We start from the raw sequence: 22,927 nt of genomic DNA, 5'->3' as shown, positions 1-22,927 counted from the left end.
CCAAATAACATTAGCTTTCAGACTAATCCCTAGCCTGATCTACTGCAAATAATTGTGTAAACTAAAAACCAAAACATCCTATACTAGTATAGGCTATTTTATATCAAGGAATATAAATAACATTAGGGAAATATGACCTGGTTCATCCACAGTTTTTTTAGGTAGTAATAAAAAGTATAGGTTTTAGAAAAATTAAAAGATGTCAGGTGAAAAGATGTCTTCTTTTCTTAAAATATGTATTTCTTTTCTTTCCCTTCATTTTTTAAAGGGAATGCTTATTTTCCCCGGAATAAGATGGGGTTCTCCAATAGATCAACATGCATGCATACATACATACATACATACATACATACACACACACATACATACATACATATTGTATTTCCCTGAAAATAGGACCTTGTCTTATATTTTTTTAAACTCTAAAACATGCACTTGGCCTTAATGCCATGCACTCAAAAGCCCAATTGGCCTTATTATCAGGAGATGTCTTATTTTGGGGAAAACATGTAGAAAAGGAGGGCAAATTGAAGGCTTAGAGAATTATTAGAAAAGTCCATTAATATTGCACTTTCTTCTAATACTAGAACTTGAAGCATTGTATAATGTATACAATGTCCTTTGGTGGGACCCAGGGGAAGAGCCTTCTCTGTGGTGGCTCCGACCCTCTGGAACCAGCTCTCCCCAGAGATTAAAATTGCCCCCACCCTCCTTGCCTTTCGTAAACTCTTTAAAACCCACCTCTGCCGTCAGGCATGGGGGAATTGAGACATCTCCCCTGGGCCTATACACTTTATGCATGGTATGTTTGTGTGTATGTTTTTGTTTTTTAATAAGGGTTTTTTAGTGACTTTTAAATTATTAGATTTGTTGTATATTGTTTTATTGTTGTTGTGAGCCGCCCCGAGTCTCTGGAGAGGGGCGGCATACAAATCTAATGAAGAGAGAAAGAGAGAGAGAGAGAAAGAGAGAGAGAGAGAGAGAGAGAGAGAGATGGTAGACAGACAGACAAACAAGCAAACAAACAATGTTTATAGTATCTTATTTATTCAGTTTGATTTGTGTGGCCATCCACTAGTTACACAACTTTGGATAACTAACATCCAGTTAAAAAACAGATTAAAACTTATGAGCTCTAAAAATTGGGGCTTGTTTTAAAGATGTACTTTTATGAGTTAATTATCCTGCCTCCAAGCATTTGAGGGCACATTGAAAAGATTGTGCATTAATAATCCATAATTACTGAAAAGCAGTTTACGTTCTAAAATTATAATGAAAATAAAAAACCAAGCAAAACTGCCCACAGGTTTACTGCTGGCACAGTTGTATCTACATCTGGAAGAGTTTTGAGGATGCTACCAAAATAGCTGTCAAGTAAACTAAACATGAGACTGAAATTATAGCCTTGATTACTTTTGAACAGGTCACAAAAATTTACCTCACAAAGGAGTGACGGAGAAGAGAGGGCGCCTTCCCACGAATCCCCCCTCCCTCCCTGGCGCTCCTGCGAGAGACCCCACCCCACTCCGCCGAAGGGAGTCCCCCCCTCCTCAGAGTTAAGCGGGGGCCCTCTATTAGGTTTGAGCGGAGACCTCCTCCCCGAAGGCAAAGCTTCCACGCCGGCCCTTTCCCTCCCCCCCCCCCCGTCTCCCGAAGCAAGCAGCGGTTGCTTCTGAGCGCGGGCAAAGCGTGCGCCGTTCCACACTCCCCCCCCTCGCTCCCAACTGTCTGTGGGGCCAACTCACCTGGGAAGATGGGCGGCCGTCCGTCTTGCGGGAAGAGGGGAAGACTGGTAAACCGGATGCCGGCAATGCCATGTCTGCCTCGGGGCTGCCCTCTCCAAACTCTCTTCTCAGCAGCGCTGTGGGAGGCCTGGGCGACGGCGAAGAGCTTCTTAAAAGACGCGCCAAGCTAGCTTGCAGGCCAAAGGCACGGCCTGAGGAAATACGTCTCTGAGGCGGAGGGGGGCGCTCGGGGGACGTACAGGGATCCCTCCCGCCTCATCGAGGAGGCCTCCATTGAGCTCCCCTAGAAAAGGAGCAGTGGCAGAGTTGGAACGGAGCGGAGGAAGGCGCTCCAATTGAAGCGGCTGCTGGTTTTTCGGCTGTGGCGAATACATACCTGGCATGGAGGGGAGCCCAGCTAGTCCTGAGGAGGTGAAATCCTGGAGCAAAAATGGAGTAAAAGCTGTTTGTTGGACGTGGAAAGGAGTTCATCTGGATTTACAGGCCGCTATGTATTTTATCAATAAAGTGTGATATTTGTTCCTCAGGGCTGGCCGTGGGTTATTGTTTCCCAGAAGGGAACAAAACGGTAGTGAAAATCACAGTTCCTTCAGCACTTGTTCCACAGCTACTGAAGGAAGCCTGCAATTCTCCCTTTGTAACTGTCCCAGAAGAGGACGAGAAGCGATCAAGGGTATTGTGGGTTTGGGTTTTAAAATCCTGCCCTGGAAAACGGTTCAAGATACGTGCGCCGATTTCTCCGTCCAACTCAATCGCCTCGTCTCAATCTCTGCCCGCCTTCAGACCAACGGAACCCGCCCGTCCTCCCGGGAGCAGAAGAAGGACAGAGGCCGCTGCGCTGGAGGAGCGGTGGGTTTCTCTGTTGGTCTCACGTCCTCGTTGTTTTGGTTCCCGCCGCCGGCCAGCCACCCTTCGAAGCCTGCCAGACGGCCCACAGCGCCTCCTCCCGACCCGCCGCGGCAGTGCAACCAACGGCAGATACCTGGCAAGTGGCCGGCTTTGCAAAAAAAAAAAAAAGCTTCGTTCACCCCTCCTAGTTTGTTTTTGTCGTTGCGGGGGTGAGTGGGGGTCTCCCTCCTCTTGGGGCTCTCTCTCCTTCGCAAGGGCTGTTTCCTGGGTATGACCATTCGCCCCCCCTCCCGTCCAAACAACCTGGCAGGGTTTTTATTCCCCCCCCCCCTATTTTTTGCCCCCCCGTCAAGCGCGTGGTGGTGGCGGCTGCGCCTTTAAGAGAAGGGAGGGGCCCCTGCTTCTTTCCTCCTGAGAGTTCACGGCAGCATATGGGGCTTTGCATCCACTGTGACAGGCAGGGCAGGCAGGCAGGCCAGTGAAGGCCCAGCCAGAGCATGCAGCCCATCCACCCCCTTCCCCTCCTTTCCCCTTCCGTGACCCTCCGTCTCCGCCCCCGCCTACAACACCGGAGACCCAGTCATGGGCTGCTGCCTACAAGGGGGGAGGGGGGAGGGAACGCTATGGGGGTAATGAAAATTTTAGGAGACCGGCAGGACCACATCTTTTTTTTAAAAAAAAAATAAGTTATTTATTTATTTTAATCATTTGCTCATACGTTGTTGTGCTAGCCAGCAGATCTAACCGGGATGAGGAAAAGGGAGGGTGAGGAGAAGGCTGTGTAGCGTGGAGAGAATCAAGCAGGGTGTGGTGGCCTTCCGGAGCTGCATAAAGCAAACGGCTAGCCAGCAGCTAAGGAGCTTTTTTACTTTGGAGGCAAAGCAGCGCTTAGGATCCAGGGCGCCTCTCAATTGTGCTCTCTCCCTGGACTGGGAGCAGCCGTGCATGGGGGATACGAGTTGCCTTCTCTTTACTCATCAGGCCAACCCCACCCCTCCATTTCTCTCTCTCTCTCTTTTTTTAAACCCGCGCCCCATCACCAGTTAGGGCACGCCAGCTAAGATCAGGCTTTGAAATGAAACAATCCTTTGCCTTCTCAACCCCCGAATCTATGCATTCTTCCCGCGGTGAGGCAAATATTCATTCATTCATCATTCATTCATTCCTCCATCCATCCATCCATCCATCCATCCATCCATCCATCCATCCATCCTATGTTTATGCCGCCCTTCTCCTTAGACTCAGATACAGTACTTCCAGCCCCAGAGGAAGAATCCGTGGTTCTGCATTGGGGGGGGGGGGGGTCGCGGAGAAGCGTTTAATTCTGCCGTTGGAGGTGGGAGGGGACAGAACGAGGGGCAGCACCAATGGGAATTCTCCCTGCTTCAGCGTCACCGGTTTCTGGGCAGAGTCCTTTGTGGCTTCACCTGAAGGAGGAGAGAGAGAAGCGGGGAAAGGGGGAGGGGGAGGGGATCTTGGCCTGAAGAAGCGACTGGGGGGCTTATTCTCTGGGCGGAACTCTCTCCTTCTGTGAAATCAAGGGAGAGTCTGCCCGGAGAACGATGACACTGCAGAAGGGAGAATTCCCAAGGACGAATCCTAAGGACGGCGCAGAGTTTCTCCCCGTCCGGCTTCCCCGGCTCTGTCTGGGACCGCCGTTGCGCGCACCTACCTCCCCTGTGACCTCAGAAGAAGGCAGAAGATTGGGAGGGGGAGGCTGATGGAGGCCAGCCCCCTCGTGCCAATCAAGGCCGTCCTGCGGGCTTTCTCTAGCGCAATGTTTCCCAACCTTGGCAACTTGAAGACATTTGGACTTCAACTTTCAGAATTCCCCAGCCAGCATTTGCTGGCTGCGGAATTCTGGGAGTTGAAGTCCAAATATCTTCAAGTTGCCAAGGTTGGAAAACACTTCTCTAGAGTGTGGATATAGAGCGCCGAGGGACGCCCTTCCGCTTCCCCTCAATGCCGCCGCGCGCGCCACATCACTTGCCTGGCGGTGGGCATTTCCCGCGGGGTCCTTGCCGCCCCCCCCCCCCCAGTTTGGATGTGGGCGGCTAGTCACAACGGACATCCAAAATGGTGGCGCTTCCGGCAGGTATCCCATGAGAAACGCCCGCCGCCGGACAAGTGACAGGGCGCGCGCGGTGGCAATTGAGGGGAAGCGGAAGGGCGTGTCCCTGGGGGTGCTCGGTATCCAGATGCTGGAGAAAGCCTGCGGGGGGGGCCTTGATCGGCGCGAGGGGGCTCACTCCATCAGCCCCCCCCCCCCAATCCTGCAGCCCGAGAGGTGAAAGCAGGAGAAAAACAGAAATGAAGGTGACAGAAATAATATAAATAATAAATAATTGCCCGCCCGCTGAAGTTCAGCCGAGTCTCCTCCCCACATTGGCGCTGGGCCAGGAGCGGGGTCTTGGAGGCGGGGGGGGCCTCTGGAAAGGGCTCCCCCCAGCTGGCCCTCCTTCCGCCCTCCCCTCAGACCAGGAAGGGGCCCGCAGCCCCGAGGCCCCCTCCGCAGCCGCTCTCCGCCTTTGCTGCCTCTGCATCGAAATGGGAAAGGGGCTTATCCCAGGCAGCTCTGGGGCTACGTGGAGTGGGCCCTGCGGGGGCCTCCAGAGTCTCCCGTTTGCTTTCACCAATGCTGCCTAGCAGATCCAGGGCTGCCCTCGCATTTCAATAACCCCGTAGTGAAGGGTCCCCACAAAGCAGCTGCTAAATTTTCTTCTCCTGAGCCCCTGCTCCCACTTTTAAAAAGGATGCTGGACTGCAAAGGGGCCTTTATGGGGTTCGTTTACTGGCGGTTTCTGTTAAAATTGACACGTTTTCAACTCCAAATTGTTCGGTGGTATTTTAACTTGATAAGTTTAGGGGAGAGGGAGGGGAGAGGAAGAGAGAGAAAGAAGGAGGAGGGGAGGGAGAGAGAGAGAGAGAAAGAAGGAGGAGGGGAGGGGAGGGAGGGAGAGAGAGAGAAAAAGAAAGCAAGAGAGAGAGAGAGAAAAGGATGTATTAATTAGTAAAACTAGATTAGACTTTTAGAACTATATAGAATCACATAGGTAAAATTAATGGAAGATATATATGATAAATAAGGGTTTTATGATATGTACTGTATGGTTTTTATGAGTTTGCATTATGAATTTAAAATATACTTGGAAATGTAGAAGATTGATAAAAGTTAATAATAGTAAATGCTAAGTCTACAGAGAGGGGCGACATACAAATCTAATAAATAAGTAAGTAAGTGCCTAAAATTAAGTGAGCTTGGAAATATTGAATGAAATAGAAAAGTAAATATGGAAATACATTAATTGATGCATTGGTGTTCAGATAGATTTTCATAGTATTACTAGATTAGTATAATACTATGATAAATATTTAAGAAATGAAGATTTTAAAGCATGGATTTATTAATAGTTGTGTTTTTAGTTTTGCTGGTTGTTTTAGTTTGAATAGTAATAGATTTTGGTTTTGCTTTATTATTGATTTCTTTTAATAGATAAGAAGGGAATTTTTATTTATTTATTTATATTTATTTATTTATTTATTTTTGACTTCTATGCCACCCAGTCCCAAAGGGACTGCCACTCAGACACTATACTTTTCCTCCCACACTGAGAAAAAATTAGAAGGAACACTGCTTGAGACAGATAGTTTTCTGGAGGGGGGACACTCAGGATGGGAGGGGGAGGCAGGGCGGGGCCAGGCAAGGGAGGCCAGAAGGAGGGGCAAGGGCCAGGCAATTCAGTCGGTTTAGATGAACACATCCACAGAGTTGGAAGAGATCTTGAAGATCACCTAGTCCAACCCCTCTGTCCAAGTAACGGAACCTACATCTGTCTCTACCAAGGATCGAACTCCCAACCTCCTGAACCAGGGAGAGCCTGCTAAATCCCACCACTCCTCCCTTCCCTGTATTTTCTCTTCCCTCCTTCCTTCCCTCCTTCCTCCTCTCCTCTCTCTCTCTCTCCTTCTCTCTTCTTTCCCAAGTCATTTAGCCCAACATCTTTCCAAGGCTTTTCACTCCCCAGTTTTTCTATTCATTCCACAGACCTTTTAAAAAATAAAATAATAATTTGGATTATGATTAATGATTCACCAAAAGAAAATCAAAAAGAAACTCTGAAATTGTTTAAGGGAACAAAAAGGACCAGAAATGAAGGAGCGGCTATTGTGGTATGTGGGTACAAGAGAGAAGTCAAAGTAGAAGGGATACAACTAAAGATTGTGAACTGTTTTAAAAGAGTGGACAAACCTTTAAAAACTTGATTGGAAAAAACTTGGATGTAATTTGAAATTTGGATTTGATTTGATATAATAAGAATAATATTAGACAATAAAAGAAAAGGCAGAGCTGGCGGGCAGAACAGAAGACGCCATCTAGTGGTTGGAGGAATAAATACTACGGTGAAAGATGGTTAGTTTCCTTAAAAGAGAGGAAAAGAAGAAAGGGAACGATTTCTAGAAGCAGATCCTTAACTTGTTATGGCTTGGAGAGAACCATTGGATTTTGGCAAAAAGGATGAACTGAACAGTTATCACAAACAATAAGGGACATAAAGTCTTGGACTTTTAATTAATACAACAAAATAAACAGAAGGCTGTGGAATATAACTTGTTAGCAGCTGAACTGATAGTGAAACTTGGTGATGGTTGATGAGAGGCTGGATGGCAACTTTGAAGGAAAGTGGAAATTGGAACAGAATTGACTCTGCCAATGCAAAAGATTTATTTTTCTTTTTTTAGTATAAAACTGAGGAGTGCATTTTTAAAGACATGGAGAGAATTGACCAAGAAGAGCTTATGGAGTTCTTTAAAGAATGTTTTAATGATCTTAGAAGATCTCTTGAAATTATCATTTGTGACAAAGAAAAGAATGGAAGAATGGAAAATAAGAAGAACAGAGAATAAGAAGAATATTAATAATGAAATGTTGACTACTGATCATGTTGACAAACAATACAATACTATAATGATGCTACTGGGGTTCATAGTGATAAAGGAGAAAATGGTTTTAATGATGATGTCCAAACTAAAGATGATGATGAGGGGTTTGTGAAGCATGAGGTTATAAAAGGAGTGGGGAAAATAGATTTTCACAGAAAATTGAAGAAAAAGAAAGAGAGGAAAGGACAAAAGAAAAGGGGAAAGAAAGAGAAAGAGGCGTTTTTTGTTATAAAGGTAAAGGAAAGATTAGGACCAAAAGATGGAGATGGAGACATTATATTTATAAAAAGAAAGTGGTTGGAAAGATCTGGAAGGAAATATGGACAGAGAGATGGAGACAGTACAAAAGCAAAAAGGAAATAGCTGAGAAACTATTAGGATGAGAGGTATTGGAATATTAAAGAAAGGGCTTTTTTAGTTTATTCTTTGTTAATTCTGTATTACTATTTTAGCTTTAGCCAGCTGAGCTGACTCGGCCATGGCCATGGCTCCCTTCCTGCAGCTGAGCTTGCCCTGCAGGGGGCCAGGTGGGGCCTCCATAGACAGGGGCAGCGAAGGCAGCAGCAACACCTGCAGCACCTCAGCCATCCCCACCAAGCAGAAGCAACCGGTGACCAAACCTGAGCTCACAGCCAAACTTCTAGCCGGGCACAGCAGCAGAAGCAACCAGCAATCAAACCTTTCGGGTGGTGGTGGTGGGGAGAGCGCAGGTGAGACACAGCACCAGGACAAGGAACCTTTTGGCTGCATGCAAGAAATATTTCCCCTCTTTCAGCCCAAGAGGCTGCGCAGGTGCCACGAGTCTCATGAAGACTCATTTCTGGCAGAGTTTGGAAGAGAGAAAGATTCCTTGTGTCTCCTTCCTCCACTGTCCCTCCCCTCCCCACCTGTCCCTCCCTCTCACCTGCCAAGATTCGGGGAGCTGAATGCACTGCCACCACCCAGGAAGAGGAGAACATGAGACATGGGCTCTCTCGCAGCCCCTCCCCTCTCTCTTCTTCTCCTGAGTGGCAGCAGTGCGTCTGTCTCACTGAATCTGGGCTGCCAATCTCTGGACACACGGCTGCCACTCGGGAGAAGAAGAGAGAGAAGAGGCGCTGCGAGAGGGCCCCTTACTCACATTCTTTTCTCGAATGGCAGCAGCTCATTCAGAAGTTATTCTGGACATTGGAGTTTCCCTGCAAAGACCGGCCGAGAGAGAGTAGTGGCAGAGAGAAGAAAGATGCTGGCAGGATACATGTCTCACAGGCCGCCCCTCCCCCTCCCCTGCCTCTCTTGCCACCGCCCCCAAATTGTGCCCGAACACCTTACCAGCATATTGCAGCTTCACTGCTTCTCTTTCTCACCAGGTCTTTGCAGGGAAACTCCTTGAAATGTGAAGAAAAACTTCTCGTGAGTGTCAGAAGTTGTTAATTGCTCTCACTCGTGGGAAGTTTTTCTTTCCATGTTCTTTTCTTTAGAATAGAATAGAATAGAATTCTTTATTGGCCAATTGTGATTGGACACACAAGGAATTTGTCTTGGTGCATATGCTCTCAGCGTACATAAAAGAAAAAGATACATTTGTTAAGAATCATGTGGTTGTCAATAATGACAATAATGATTGTCATAAGGTTCAAATGAACAATGACAATTGTCATAGGGGTCAAATGAACAATGAAGAAACAATCAATATCAATAAAGGATACAAGCAACAAGTTACAGTCATACAGTCTTAAGGAAAAGGATGATAGGAATGATGAGAAAAAAACTAGTAGAAATAGAAGTGCGGATTTAGTAGAAAGTCTGACAGTGTTGAGGGAATTATTTGTTTAGTAGAGTGATGGCATTTGGCATTCTTGTGTCTAGTTGTCTTGGTGTGCAGTGCTCTGTAGCAACATTTTGAGGGTAGGAGTGGAAACAGTTTGTGTCCAGGATGCGAGGGGTCCATAAATATTTTCACCGCCCTCTTTTTGACTCGTGCAGTATACAGGTCCCCAATGGAAGGCAGGTTGGCAGCCATTGTTTTTGCAGCAGTTCTTATGATCCTCTGATACATTTCAAGGAACTGCAAAGACCGGCTGAGAAAGAGAGAGACTCTGCCAGACTCTGGTAAGATGTTCAGACACAAGTTGAGGGTGGTAGATGGGGCAGCGGGTGCATGTATGTAGTTGGGGAATGGGGCCTATTATGGGGGGGGCTTATTTCAACACATGTCATAAAAAGCCCTGTTGGGCTTATTATCAGGACATGTCTCATTATAGGAGAAACATGGTAATAATAATAATAATAATAATAATAATAATAATAATAATAATAATAATAATAATCTTGTTCTTGTTCTTCTTGTTCTTCTTCTTGTTCTTCTTGTTCTTGTTATTGTTTTTCTTGTTCTTCTTCTTGTTCTTCTTGTTCTTCTTTTTCTTCTTCTTTTTCTTCTTCTTCATCCTCTTCCTCCTCCTCTTCATGAAACTCAATCATGAATCAAAAAGTGTCCCAAACGCCACTGACTGGTGCTCAGGGTTGATATGGGTTGCTGCCAGCGTCCTAGGTATCAACCAGATATATTCCTAAAATATGATGTTCTGAGCAGCACAGTTTTTTGCAGTTCCGCTGATGTTATTGCAGGAAGCTGCAATTTCTTGATGTGTTTTGTGAAATTCCAAGTGGTACCAAGTTCCACGATGACAATGGGTATCAGAGTTACATGCTTCATCCATAGCCATGTAGTTTCGATGGCCAGGGCGCAATATTTTGTAATTTTTTACAGTTCTTTTTCTACAACTCTGGCATTTCCTGCTACAGCGATATCTTTTTTTTTTTTTTGAGTTTAAAAATTGCCCAGATCTGAGAATTCTTTTTTTTTTTTTAGAAGTTTTATTAGTTTTTATCACAATTATACAAACTGAAAAAAAAATGGTAGGTAACTTTACAAACATTGTTTCTCATTTTACAAACCCCTCATAATTATATAAGAAACATAAAATAAGTCATAAAAAGAAAGGAAAAAAGCATATATAAAAGTTTTCCCCCAAAACAGTTATATTAATCTCTTTCCCTCCCCTTCGCCCTCCCCCCCAAACCTCCCCCCCCCCCTCGGACTTCCCAGAGTGAAATCAAATTATCAATTCCCTTAAAATCAAAGTCGTACGTACTTAAATTTTATATTATCTATTATCCTCCCTGACTCTACTACCTTCACACCCCAATCCATTTGGGCTCATTATACTAATAAAAATCCTAAACTATTCATATGCTATTTGAAATTTTTTAGAATGATATTTAATTTGAATATAATCAATCCATTTTTTCCAGTCCAATATGTATTTTTCATTCGAGTGATCTTTCATGTAGGCCGATATCTTCGCCATCTCTGCTAAGTTCATGACCTTTATTGTCCATTCTTGAATTGTGGGTAACTCTTCCTTCTTCCAATATTGGGCAATCAAGAGTCTCGCTGCTGTTATTAGATTCAATATCAATTTAATCTCTATACTTGTACAGTCTGTGGTAATACCTAATAAGAACAACTGTGGTGTAAACTTCAATTTTTTCTTAAGAACATTTTGCATAATCCACCATATTTTTATCCAAAAATGCTTTTACTTTTACACATGTCCACCACACATGAAAGTAAGTAGCGTCCATACAATCACATCGCCAGCATTTAGGCTGTATATCAGGATACATACTAGCCAACTTCTTAGGATCCAAGTGCCATCTATAAAACAGTTTATAAAAGTTTTCTCTCAAATTTTGAGCTTGTGTAAATTTAACATTTCTTACCCATATTACTTCCCATGTATCTAATGTGATAGTTTCCTCAAAATTCTGTGACCATTTTATCATACAGTCCTTAATTAATTCTGTTTCGGAGTCTTTTTCTATAAGTATATTATATATTCTTTTTATGTGCTTTGGACCTTGGTCCTTAATTTGTTTTATTAATTGTCCTTCCTGTTGTTCCATACCAAGTCTTTGATCCTTTTGCCATCTATCCTTCAACTGAGCATATTGAAACCATGTTTGCACTAATCCTTCTTCTTTTAGATCATTCAAAGATTTTAATTGTAATACTCCATCAGTTAATTTCAATAATTCCTTATATGTTACAACATCTTGCCTTTGTTCAATACTAGTATTCTCTATTGCGTGTCTGGGCACCACCCATATAGGTACTTTATAATCCATTATCCCTTGATATTTTCTCCAGACACGCAACAGAGCATTCCTTAGTACATGGCTCTTGAAAGTCCTGTCCGCCTTTTGATTATAAACCAAATATGCATGCCAGCCATATAACAATTCATACCCTTCTATATTCAATATCATTTCATTAGTTAAGTTTACCCAGTCACTTATAGCTACCAAAACTGTTGCATCATAATACAATTTCAAATTAGGCAATTTTAGGCCACCTCTTTCTCTCATATCCTGCATTATTTTCATTTTTACCCTTGGTTTTTTCCCTTGCCAAACATATTTATTAATTCCTCTCTGCCATTCCAACAATTTTGACTCATTTTTAAGTATTGGAATCATTTGATACAAAAACAAAAATTTGGGTAAAACATTCATTTTGATTACCGCTATCCTCCCCAACAATGATAATTGCAATTTTTTCCATTTATCCATCTCTATCTGTATCTTGGACCATAAAGTTTCGTAGTTATACTTATATAATTTTCCATTGTCTACTGAAATATAAACCCCCAGGTATTTTACTTTCTTCACGATCTCACACCCAGTTGCCTTTACCAAACCTTCTTTTTGATTCCCTGTCATATTTATTGTTATCATCTTGGTTTTCCCCACATTAGAAACATAGAAACATAGAAGACTGACGGCAGAAAAAGACCTCTTGGTCCATCTAGTCTGCCCTTTTACTATTTCCTGTATTTTATCTTAGGATGGATATATGTTTATCCCAGGCATGTTTAAATTCAGTTACTGTGGATTTCCCAACCACGTCTGCTGGAAGTTTGTTCCAAGGATCTACTACTCTTTCAGTAAAATAATATTTTCTCATGTTGCCTTTGATCTTTCCCCCAACTAACTTCAGATTGTGTCCCCTTGTTCTTGTGTTCACTTTCCTGTTAAAAACACTTCCCTCCTGAACCCTATTTAACCCTTTAACATATTTAAATGTTTCGATCATGTCCCCCCCTTTTCCTTCTGTCTTCCAGACTATACAGATTGAGTTCATTCAGTCTTTCCTGATACGTTTTATACTTAAGACCTTCCACCATTCTTGTAGCCCGTCTTTGGACCCGTTCAATTTTGTCAATATCTTTTTGTAGGTGAGGTCTCCAGAACTGAACACAGTACTCCAAATGTGGTCTCACCAGCGCTCTATATAAGGGGATCACAATCTCCCTCTTCCTGCTTGTTATACCCCTAGCTATGCAGCCAAGCATCCTACTTGCCTTTCCTACCGCCCGACCACACTGTTCACCCATTTTGAGACTGTCAGAAATCACTACCCCTAAATCCTTCTCTTCTGCAGTTTTTGCTAACACAGAACTGCCAATGCAATACTCAGATTTAGGATTCCTTTTCCCCAAGTGCATTATTTTACATTTGGAAACATTAAACTGCAGTTTCCATTGCTTTGACCATTTATCTAGTAACGCTAAATCATTTACCATATTACAGACCCCTCCAGGAATATTGACTTTAAAACCAGATACTTTTCCATACTCCTTGATAATTTCCATTAATACCTTAGTAGATTGTAGAGGCTGTGTTAATGTTACCACCACATCATCTGCAAATGCACGCACTCTATAATCATAGTGTTTAACTTTAACCCCCCTTATTTCCTCTACTTTACGTATTTTATTTAACAGCATTTCCAAAGTTAATATAAACAATAGCGGTGATAATGGGCAACCCTGCCTTGTACCTTTACCAATTTGAAAAGATTCTGTTAAATTCCCATTAATTATTATCCGTGCAGTTTGTTCTTTATATATTGCTTTAATAGACTGAGTAAAATATTCTCCCATTTGCATCTTTTGAAGTATCTTTTCCAAAAATTGCCAATTCAATCTATCGAACGCTTTCTCAGCATCTAAAAACATTAGCACCGCCGGAGTCTGAATATCTCTCCTAAGATACTCCAATATATTCACAATTTGTCTAACATTCTCCCTCATCTGTCTACCTTGTATAAAACCTGTTTGATCTTTATGTATTATCTGTTGCATAATTGGCATCAGTCTGTTAGCTAAAATTTTGTAAAGATTTTATAATCTATATTAAGCAGTGATATAGGTGTATAATTCTTAGGCTGAGTGTGATCTTGATCTTCTTTTGGAATTAATGAAATAAAAGATGTTTTCCATGATGGAGGGATCCCATTTCCTTCTTGTATTTTATTAAATAATTCTTTAAGTGGTTCTACTATCTCATCCTGAAGGCTCTTATAATACACTGCTGTCAAACCATCCGTGCCTGGAGCCTTACCTATTTTTAACTGTTTAATTGCTAATAAAATCTCTTCTTTAGTTATATATAAGTTCAATTTCTCTTTTTGTGCTTCGGGGATTTTAAGAATGCACTCCTTGTCTAAATATCTATCTATGTCAGTACCTTGTATTTTGTCTTTTGTATACAAATCTTTATAAAAATCTATAAAAGCCTTTTTAATCAAATCCTGTTGAGATACCTCTTTACCTTTATATAATACCTTATCTATTGTTCTCATTTTTTGCTTTTTCCTTAACATATATGTTAACCATCTCCCAGGTTTATTTGCATTACAAAAATTATTATGTTTTGCATATTGCAAATTAGTAGCTACTTGGTCTGAGACCAACATATTAAATTGTGATCTTAATAATGTAATTATTTCTCTAATTTTCTTATCCTCTGGGTTATATATCAGTTCTTGTTCTTTCTTTTTAATTTCTTTTTCCAATTCCTCTTTTTTTTTATTCTGTTTCCGTCTATAAACATTATTCTGGTTAATTAATACCCCCCTCATGAAAGCTTTACTTGCGTCCCAGACCATATCTATCGTTGTTTCCTTTTGCATATTTAAGATAAAAAATTCCTTCATCAGCTTTTTACATTCCGAAACATTCCCCTCATATCTAAATAAATTTTCATTTAATCGCCACGTTCTCCTAGGTTTCTCTCCCGTTTCCAACTCCATCCATACTGGGCTATGGTCTGACAGCGTTCTTGGACAAATCTTTATCTTCTTAACCCTAGAACAAAAATCATTTGTTATTAGTATAAAGTCAATTCTTGAGAATGAGTGATGCCTATCCGAAAAAAAAGTAAAATCTTGTTCTTTATCATTCCTTTCTCTCCATAAATCTCTTAGTTCTATATCGTCCATCATATCAAAAAAAGATTTAGGGAGCTTAGCCTTATTTTGAATATTCTTAGAAGGGCCCTTCTTGTCTATTTTAACATCAATTACTCCATTCCAATCTCCCATCACTATATATGATTTACGATCCAAGTTTATTAATTTTTTATGTAATAACTCATAAAATTTTCCTTGCTGTTGGTTAGGTGCGTATATTCCAACTACCATAAAATTCCTTGTCTCTATTGTTAAGTCAATTATTATATATCTGCCCAGATTATCAGCTTCAATCACTTTAACTTTAAGATCAGGTCTTACATATACAACAATTCCATTCTTTTTTTCCGGAGCCGATGCAATATATGGTGTCCCTAGTTTTGCGTTCTGTAAAAACTTTTGGTCTTCAGATTTTATATGAGTCTCTTGCAAACATATTATATCATTTTTAAATTGCTTAAGATGGTGAAATACTTTTCTTCTTTTTTGCGGTGAATTCAAACCATTAACATTCCATGTCAAAAATTTAATTGCCATCTTTGGCACCCGAAAGCCTCTGGAGCACTGCCTCCAAGTCCGCTGGAGTCGTTTTATGTCTGGCTCCTCCCACTGCTTTCGATCCATCCACCACTTGAGCATATGTCATCAGAGGTATCTTGGTCTCTTGCGCTCTACGCCTTACTGCTGCACGTGTTTGCCTCTGATCTTGTAATTTTAGTTGTTTCTGGGTTTTACCCATAACTATCCTCTCTTCTGGTGGTTGTATTGAGCCTTCTTGTATAGCCATCGCTCCTTCTTGTGCCTGCTCCTTCGTTGATGCTATTGCTTGTTCCTGACGTGCCTTTAGAATTTTTTCATAAAAGTCTCTTGCTTTCCCCACTGTATTAAGACGATGTCTTTCTCCCTTGTATGTGACTGTTAATCCATATGGGACATCCCATCTATATTGTACTTGCCGCATTTTTAGCTCAGTGACCAGAAAAGAATAGTCCTTCCTTGTTTTTAACATCTGGGGAGGGATTTCTTTTAATACAACAACTTCTTGCCCTAGGACTTGAAGTTTATTTTGAAATGAATGTTATATAATTCTGTTTCTAATACCTCTTGTAACAAAATATATAACAACATCTCTTGGTAATTTCCTTTGTTTAGCAATCCATGAATTCACACGATAAATTTTATCAATATTCCAAGCCCAGTCAACATCCTTGTCATCTAGGAATTTCTCCAGGGCGTCTGCAAAAATTTGTCTTAAATCTTCTCCTTCATTTTCTCTCAGACCTCTTATTCTGATAGCCCCTTCCATAGATCTATATTGCATCATTACACATTCAGCATCTGATTTTTCTATCTTCTCTTGTACCTCCTCCATTTTATTTTCCAGCTGTAAATTAACTTGTTCAATTTCTTGTATTTGTAACAGTATCCCTTGGAATGCTAACACAATATCCTCCCTCATCGCCTCATGTTGATGTTGTATTGTTTCTGTCACGCCATCTACTTTTTCCTCCCATTTCTCCTCCATTTTCTGAATTTTTTCTTCTAACTCTTCAGATTGTTTTTTAAAACCCATTTGTATTGCCTGGTGCAACTCCTGTATAGTTGTGGCTGGTGGGTCTAGGAATGGTGCTTTGAGCTGTTGTTTAGAAGCCATATCCAAATCAAATTGACTGTCCTTTCTTCTTTATATTCTATCTTAAATACTTTGTCCCCACTCTTTCTTTCCTTCTCTTTTCCCCCTTTCCAGAAGACTAATTGTTAAGTTTACAAGGGAAGTCCATTTAATTTAAGCAGGGAAAGTTTTTGTGCCGGCTCGAATTTGCAATCACTAACGATCACTCTCGCTCAAACTTTCACTTTTCACTTTTCACTTTCATTTCTGCCTAGCACAGCGCCATTTTCAGAGCCGCTTCTCTTCCGCTGAGCACAGCAGGGAGCACAGCAGGGAGTTTTAATAGAGTAAAAAAAAGACGATACTTGCTATTTTCTTTCCTTTTTCCTCGCAATTCACTCTGCCTGCAACGATGTATTCTTCCAAAAGCTTTAGTTGTTACAATCTTGCAGGGATGGTCGTGTCGCTTCGGTCTGCTTTGCTTCAGCAGAAACACCTCGGAAGCGGAGCTTTCACCAGGCACAATAGGGAGCTTCCCTCTTACCTCCCCGGAAAATTCTCTGGGGGGTCGAAAGGGGCTCTACCCTTGCCCAGCTGCTCTCTTCACCCTCTTCTCACAGGGGGCGAAGTTTTCAAGCCGCTAGACAGCCGATTTTCGCTGTTCTAGGGACTACACTATCTCGAGGGTTGGCAGTCCCAGAGGAAGCTACCAGCAGCGACAGCGGTGCCACCGGAAGTCCTGATGAGTATCTTGGGGTGGGTAAAAAGACTCCAGCTGCTGCCCTCACAGTTGTATTGGGAATTTACACAATTTCTGCTTTGTCTAAATTCAGAAAATATGAATATCGGCATAAAATTTAATCTCTGGAAACTGTCAGACTCCAAAAACAGACACCCTATGAAACTAGACTTACAATCCTGGGTTTAAAAATCTTAGAATTTAAGATGCCTCATACATGATCTAAGTATTGCCCACAAGATCATATGCTGCAACATCCTGCCTGCAAAGACTACTTCAGCTTCAACCACAACAACACTAGAGCTCACAACAGATACAAGCTTAATATTAACCGCTCCAAACTTGACTGTAAAAAATACGACTTTAGTAATCGAGTTGTCGAAGCATGGAATTCACTACTGGACTCTGTGGTATCATCCCCTAATCCCCAACGCTTTACCCTTAGACTATCCACGGTTGACCTCACCAAGTTCCTAAGAGGTCAGTAAGGCAGTGTTTCCCAACCTTTTTTGAGCCGTGGCACATTATTCACATTTACAAAATCCTGGGGAACATTGAGCGGGGGGGGGGGGGGGGGGGAGAAAGTTTGGACAAAAAAATCTCTCTTCCTCCCTTTCGCTCTATTTTTCTCTCTCCCTCTTTCTCTCTCTCTCTCCCTTCCCTCCTCTTTCTTTCCCCTCTCTCTCCATCTCTCTTTGTTTCTCCCTTCCTTCCTCTCTTTTTTGCCCTCCTTCTCTCTCCCTCCTTCCCTCTCTCTGTCTTTTCCTCACCCTCCTTCCCCCCTCTTTCTCTCTCTCTCTTGCTGTCTTTCTCTCTTTCTCTCTTCCCCCTCTCTCTCCCTCTCTCTTGCTATCTCTCTTTCTCTCTCTCTCTTTTGCTTTCTCTCTTTCTCTCCCCCCTCTCTCTCATTCTTTCTCTCTCCCTCTCTTTCTCTCTCTCCCTCTCTTGCTATCTCTTTCTCTCTCTCCCCCCTCTCTCCCTCTCTTGCTATCTCTTTCTCTCCCCCTCTCTCCTTCTCTCTCTCCCTCTCTTGCTATCTCTTTCTCTCTCTTTCTATCCCCCCTCTCTTCCTCCCTCTTTCTCTCTCTACCTCTCTTGCTATCTCTTTCTCTCTCTTTCTATCCCCCCTCTCTTCCTCCCTCTTTCTCTCTCTACCTCTCTTGCTATCTCTTTCTCTCTCTCCCCCCTCTCTCCCTCTCTCTCTCTCCCTCTCTTGCTATCTCTTTCTCTACCCCTCTCTCCCTCTCTCCTTCTCTCTCTCCCTCTCTTGCTATCTCTTTCTCTCTCCCCCTCTCTTCTTCTCTCTTTCTCTCTCTCCCTCTCTTGCTATCTCTTTCTCTCTCTCCCCCATATCTCCCTCCCTCTCTCTCCCTCTCTTGCTATCTCTTTCTCTCCCCCTCTCTCCCTCTCTCCTTCTCTCTCTCCCTCTCTTGCTATCTCATTCTCTCTCTTTCTATCCCCCCTCTCTTCCTCCCTCTTTCTCTCTCTACCTCTCTTGCTATCTCTTTCTCTCTCTTTCTCTCCCCCCACTCTCCCTCTCTTTCTCTCTCTCCCTCTCTTGCTATCTCTTTCTCTCTCTTTCTATCCCCCCTCTCTTCCTCTCTCTTTCTCTCTCTACCTCTCTTGCTATCTCTTTCTCTCTCTTTCTCTCCCCCCTCTCTCCCTCTCTTTCTCTCTCTCCCTCTCTTGCTATATCTTTCTCTCTCCCCCCCCTCTCTCCCTCTCTCTCTCTCCCTCTCTTGCTATCTCTTTCTCTCTCCCCCTCTCTCCCTCTCTCCTTCTCTCTTTCTCTCTCTCCCTCTCTTGCTATCTCTTTCTCTCTCTCCCCCCTCTCTCCCTCCCTCTCTCTCCCTCTCTTGCTATCTCTTTCTCTCCCCCTCTCTCCCTCTCTCCTTCTCTCTCTCCCTCTCTTGCTATCTCTTTCTCTCTCTTTCTATCCCCCCTCTCTTCCTCCCTCTTTCTCTCTCTACCTCTCTTGCTATCTCTTTCTCTCTCTTTCTCTCCCCCCACTCTCCCTCTCTTTCTCTCTCTCCCTCTCTTGCTATCCCTTTCTCTCTCTTTCTATCCCCCCTCTCTTCCTCCCTCTTTCTCTCTCTACCTCTCTTGCTATCTCTTTCTCTCTCTTTCTCTCCCCCCTCTCTCCCTCTCTTTCTCTCTCTCCCTCTCTTGCTATATCTTTCTCTCTCTTTCTCTCCCCCCCTCTCTTCCTCTCTCTTTCTCTCCCCCCTCTCCCCCTCTCTCTTTCTCCCAGTAGCCGTGGGGCGACGGCAGGGTGATCAGCTTGAGGCGGAGCTCCAGAATGGAGGCACAGACGGCGGTGGCTAGACGCCGTACATTTCTGGCGTTGCGCTGGGCATGGACGTGGGGCTTGAGCCTCCGTCCTGGTCCAGCCAGCAGGCAAGTGCCAGCCACGTAATTCCAGCATTTCCAGCCGCCGCCGTCGGTGCCTCTGTTCCGGAGCTCCGCCTCACAGCTGATCACCCTGACGTCGCCCCACGGCTACTGGGAGAAAGAGAGAGGGAGAGAGGGGGAGAGAGAGAGGGACCACCCTGCCACCGCCCCACGGCATGGCTCCTGCCCGCTGCCACCGCCGCCGCCATCACCCTCCCCCTGCGCGCCGCCCTCCCGCTGCCGCTGCCCTACCACCAAGCCCCAAAGCTCACCTGCTGACAGGGAAGCTCCAGCCGGGCGGGGCGCTGCAACTGCTGGAAAACCTGGAAGGTGCAAAGAAGCAAGCTCAGCTTCCGGTCTCACAACTTTTTTCTCTTCGCAAAAAGTTGCGAGACCAGAAGCTGAGCTTATTTCTTCGCAGCACACCTGACCATGTCTCGCAGCACACCAGTGTGCCGCGGCACACCGGTTGGGAAACACTGCAGTAAGGGGCATACATAAGTGCACCAGAGTGCCTACCGTCCCCTGTCCTATTGTCTCTCCTATATCTCCTCTATCTTCTCTTCTATACCTATATCTTTTTCTGCTATTCTCTCATAGATATATTTCACTCCTTTATTTTCTCCTCTATTCCCCCTTTAATACATTCTACCTTATTATATCCTCTATAACCCTCATTGTATATTATTGTGTATTGGACAAAACAAATAAATAAATAATAAATAAAATTTCAATTAAGGAGAAATCTTGGATTATACAACTGACAAATTGTATAAGGAACTGAGGTCACCCTGTTTCTTATATAACTAGAGAAGAATCTAAAAAGAGTCCTCCAGAAAGAATCTGGGATACAGAAACAGAAGAAGATGCACCAATCTTCAAAAATTATACTAGGCCCTTTATTGGAATATAATACTTCAGTCAGTATTTCAATGTGTTAATCTAATTGTGATAAATTGTAGAGGTGATACAGTAATATTATTTACTTTGTTTATAGTTTTTTTAAAAAAATCTTTTTTCATGTTCATTATACAATCTTAATATTCTGTCTTTAATATTTCAAACAATGTCTAACTACAAATTGTTCTAATACATTAAAGAGAACCAGGTTGGATTTATTAAAATCTAATATTTTGGATTTGATCTGACTCCAAATATAACACAGCATTCTTTCTTGCTTTTTCAGATCAGTTATTTACCTGCTTCAGAGGCTCTGAGTGATAAAAGCAAATTCCCCTTTTTCCACCAGATGAAGCCCAAAGAAGGGTTCCACTACCCAGCCATTGTCCAACTGCTCCTCCATTTCTGATGGACCTTGATTGGCGTCTTTGCTTCAGAGACAGAGAAGGGAGAGAATTTCATGAGGACTTTCCCTTCTATGCTTGTCAGGAATGGAATTTGTGTGGTTATATCACAACAATTCTCAACAACAGGATATACAGCCTATCTCAGGGATGCCCTCTCTAAGTGGAGACAAGTCAATGTCTATGTTCACTTCATGGAAATGGATCCCCTTTGGGACAAAATTCTTACTTTCCATGAAACATTTCTGCGCTTGCCGGGACTCATTGAAGAGAAAGTCTGGATCCTCACAACTTTTGTAGGGTATGAAATGAACAAGCGCAGACTTCTCAAATACGTCCACAGCATTTTGCAGTTTGGTTATCTGGCTAAAGAAAGGCCAAAAGATGAAGCCTTTGTATCTCATTTGTTTGTGGAAGAGAAGTTTCAAGATCACAATTTTCTCTGTTCTCTTTCACAGAGCGTCTTTTCTGTCAAAGGCCGCAGAAGATGCACCCAGAAAGCCCCACTGGAGACCCAGTGGAAGTGGAACAGAACACAGATCACAAATTACTATGACGTTTACACTATCACGAAGACTCTGGCCCATGTCTTGAATGTCGCCTATTCCTCCAGATTGAGGAGGAGAAGGAAGGAGGGAGAAAAGAGGTTGGGGTCTCCAAGGCTGCAGCCATGGCAGGTAGGAGTCCTGTTATAGATCATTAATCTTAGATCCTTTGGAGAAGGAATCCAGAGGAGAAGGAGGAGAATCATCTCAACAGATCTGCTCAATTTAATTACCCAGAGAATAATGGTTCCAAAGTGGTGTGTGGGGGTGGGGTGCCTAACCTTTTCACTACCACTCTGTGGGCGTGGTTTATTTTGTGGCTGTGGCTTGATGGCATGTGACTGGGTGGGAGTGGTGTGATTCAGCAGGTGATGCTGGGTGGTCATGTGATGAACAATTAAAAATAATAGTGTTTTTTCTCTTCCTCTTTCTTTCTCATCTTCCTTCCTTCCTTTCTCCTTTCTTTCTTTCTCTTCCTTTCTTCCTCCCTCTCTCCCTCCTTCCTTCCTTTTTCTTTCTTTCTCTTTCTCTCCCCATCTCTTACTTTCCCTCCCTCCCACCCAGACACCCAACTTCCTCCTCACTCTTTCCTTTCTCCTCACCCTCCCTCCCTCTCTTCTTTCTGTTTATTTCTTTTCTTTCTTTCTCTCCCACCTCTATCTTTCTTTCTTTTGCTCCCTCCCTCCCACCCACCAAACATTCCTCCTCACTCCGTTCTTTTCTTCATTCCTTTTTTCCTTCCTTCCTCCCTCTCTCCCTCCCTCCTTCCTTTCCCTCCCTCCCACCCACCTATCCAACGTCTTCTTTCCTTCCTTCCTCCCCCTCCCTTCTCTCTATTTTCTTTCTTTCATTCTTTCTTTCTCTTTCTTTCTTTCTCTCCCCCTCTTTTTCTTTCCCTTCCTTCCTTCCTTCCTTCTTTCCTCCTTCTCTTCCTACTTTCTCTTTCTCTCCTTTTTTCTTTCTCTTTCTCTCTCTCTCTTTCTTTTTTTCTCTTTCTTTATTTCTCTCTCTCTCTTTCTTTTTCTTTCTTTCCCTTTCTCCCCCCCTCTCTTTCTTTCTTTCAAATGTGCACTCCTCCCCCCCCACTACTTTCTCTCCATCCCCTTTCTCTCTCTGCAAAAGTGGCTCATTACCTGAAAGATATTGACAAACTGGAAGCATAGGGGGACACGGGGGGGGGGGGGTTGGAGAGAGCTACGAAACTGACGGCAGAGGATGGTGAGAATGTGTTACGAAAGGAGATACAGGTCACGCGTTCAGAGCTTCTCCTGCTCAGAATGGTGGGGGGTGAACAGGGGGCAGCAGCTCTCTCTGGCTCCCTCCCACCCTGGCAGAACCATGTGCCAGTTGAAGAAGCCTTGAAAGAGCTTCGGGAGTTGCTGGACAGCAGGAAGAGGGCCCAGAAACGTTTGTAGCTATGCGGGTGCAAAGCTTCCCAAACTGCTCCCCACCTTCTCCGCCATGCCTGCAACTTTTATCAGGAGGTGCTGGCTGGCAGGGACAG

The sequence above is a fragment of the Erythrolamprus reginae genome (genome assembly GCF_031021105.1).
Source record: "Erythrolamprus reginae isolate rEryReg1 chromosome 13 unlocalized genomic scaffold, rEryReg1.hap1 SUPER_13_unloc_1, whole genome shotgun sequence".
In the NCBI taxonomy this organism is placed as follows: Eukaryota; Metazoa; Chordata; class Lepidosauria; order Squamata; family Dipsadidae; genus Erythrolamprus; species Erythrolamprus reginae.
This window is presented reverse-complemented; position numbering follows the sequence as displayed.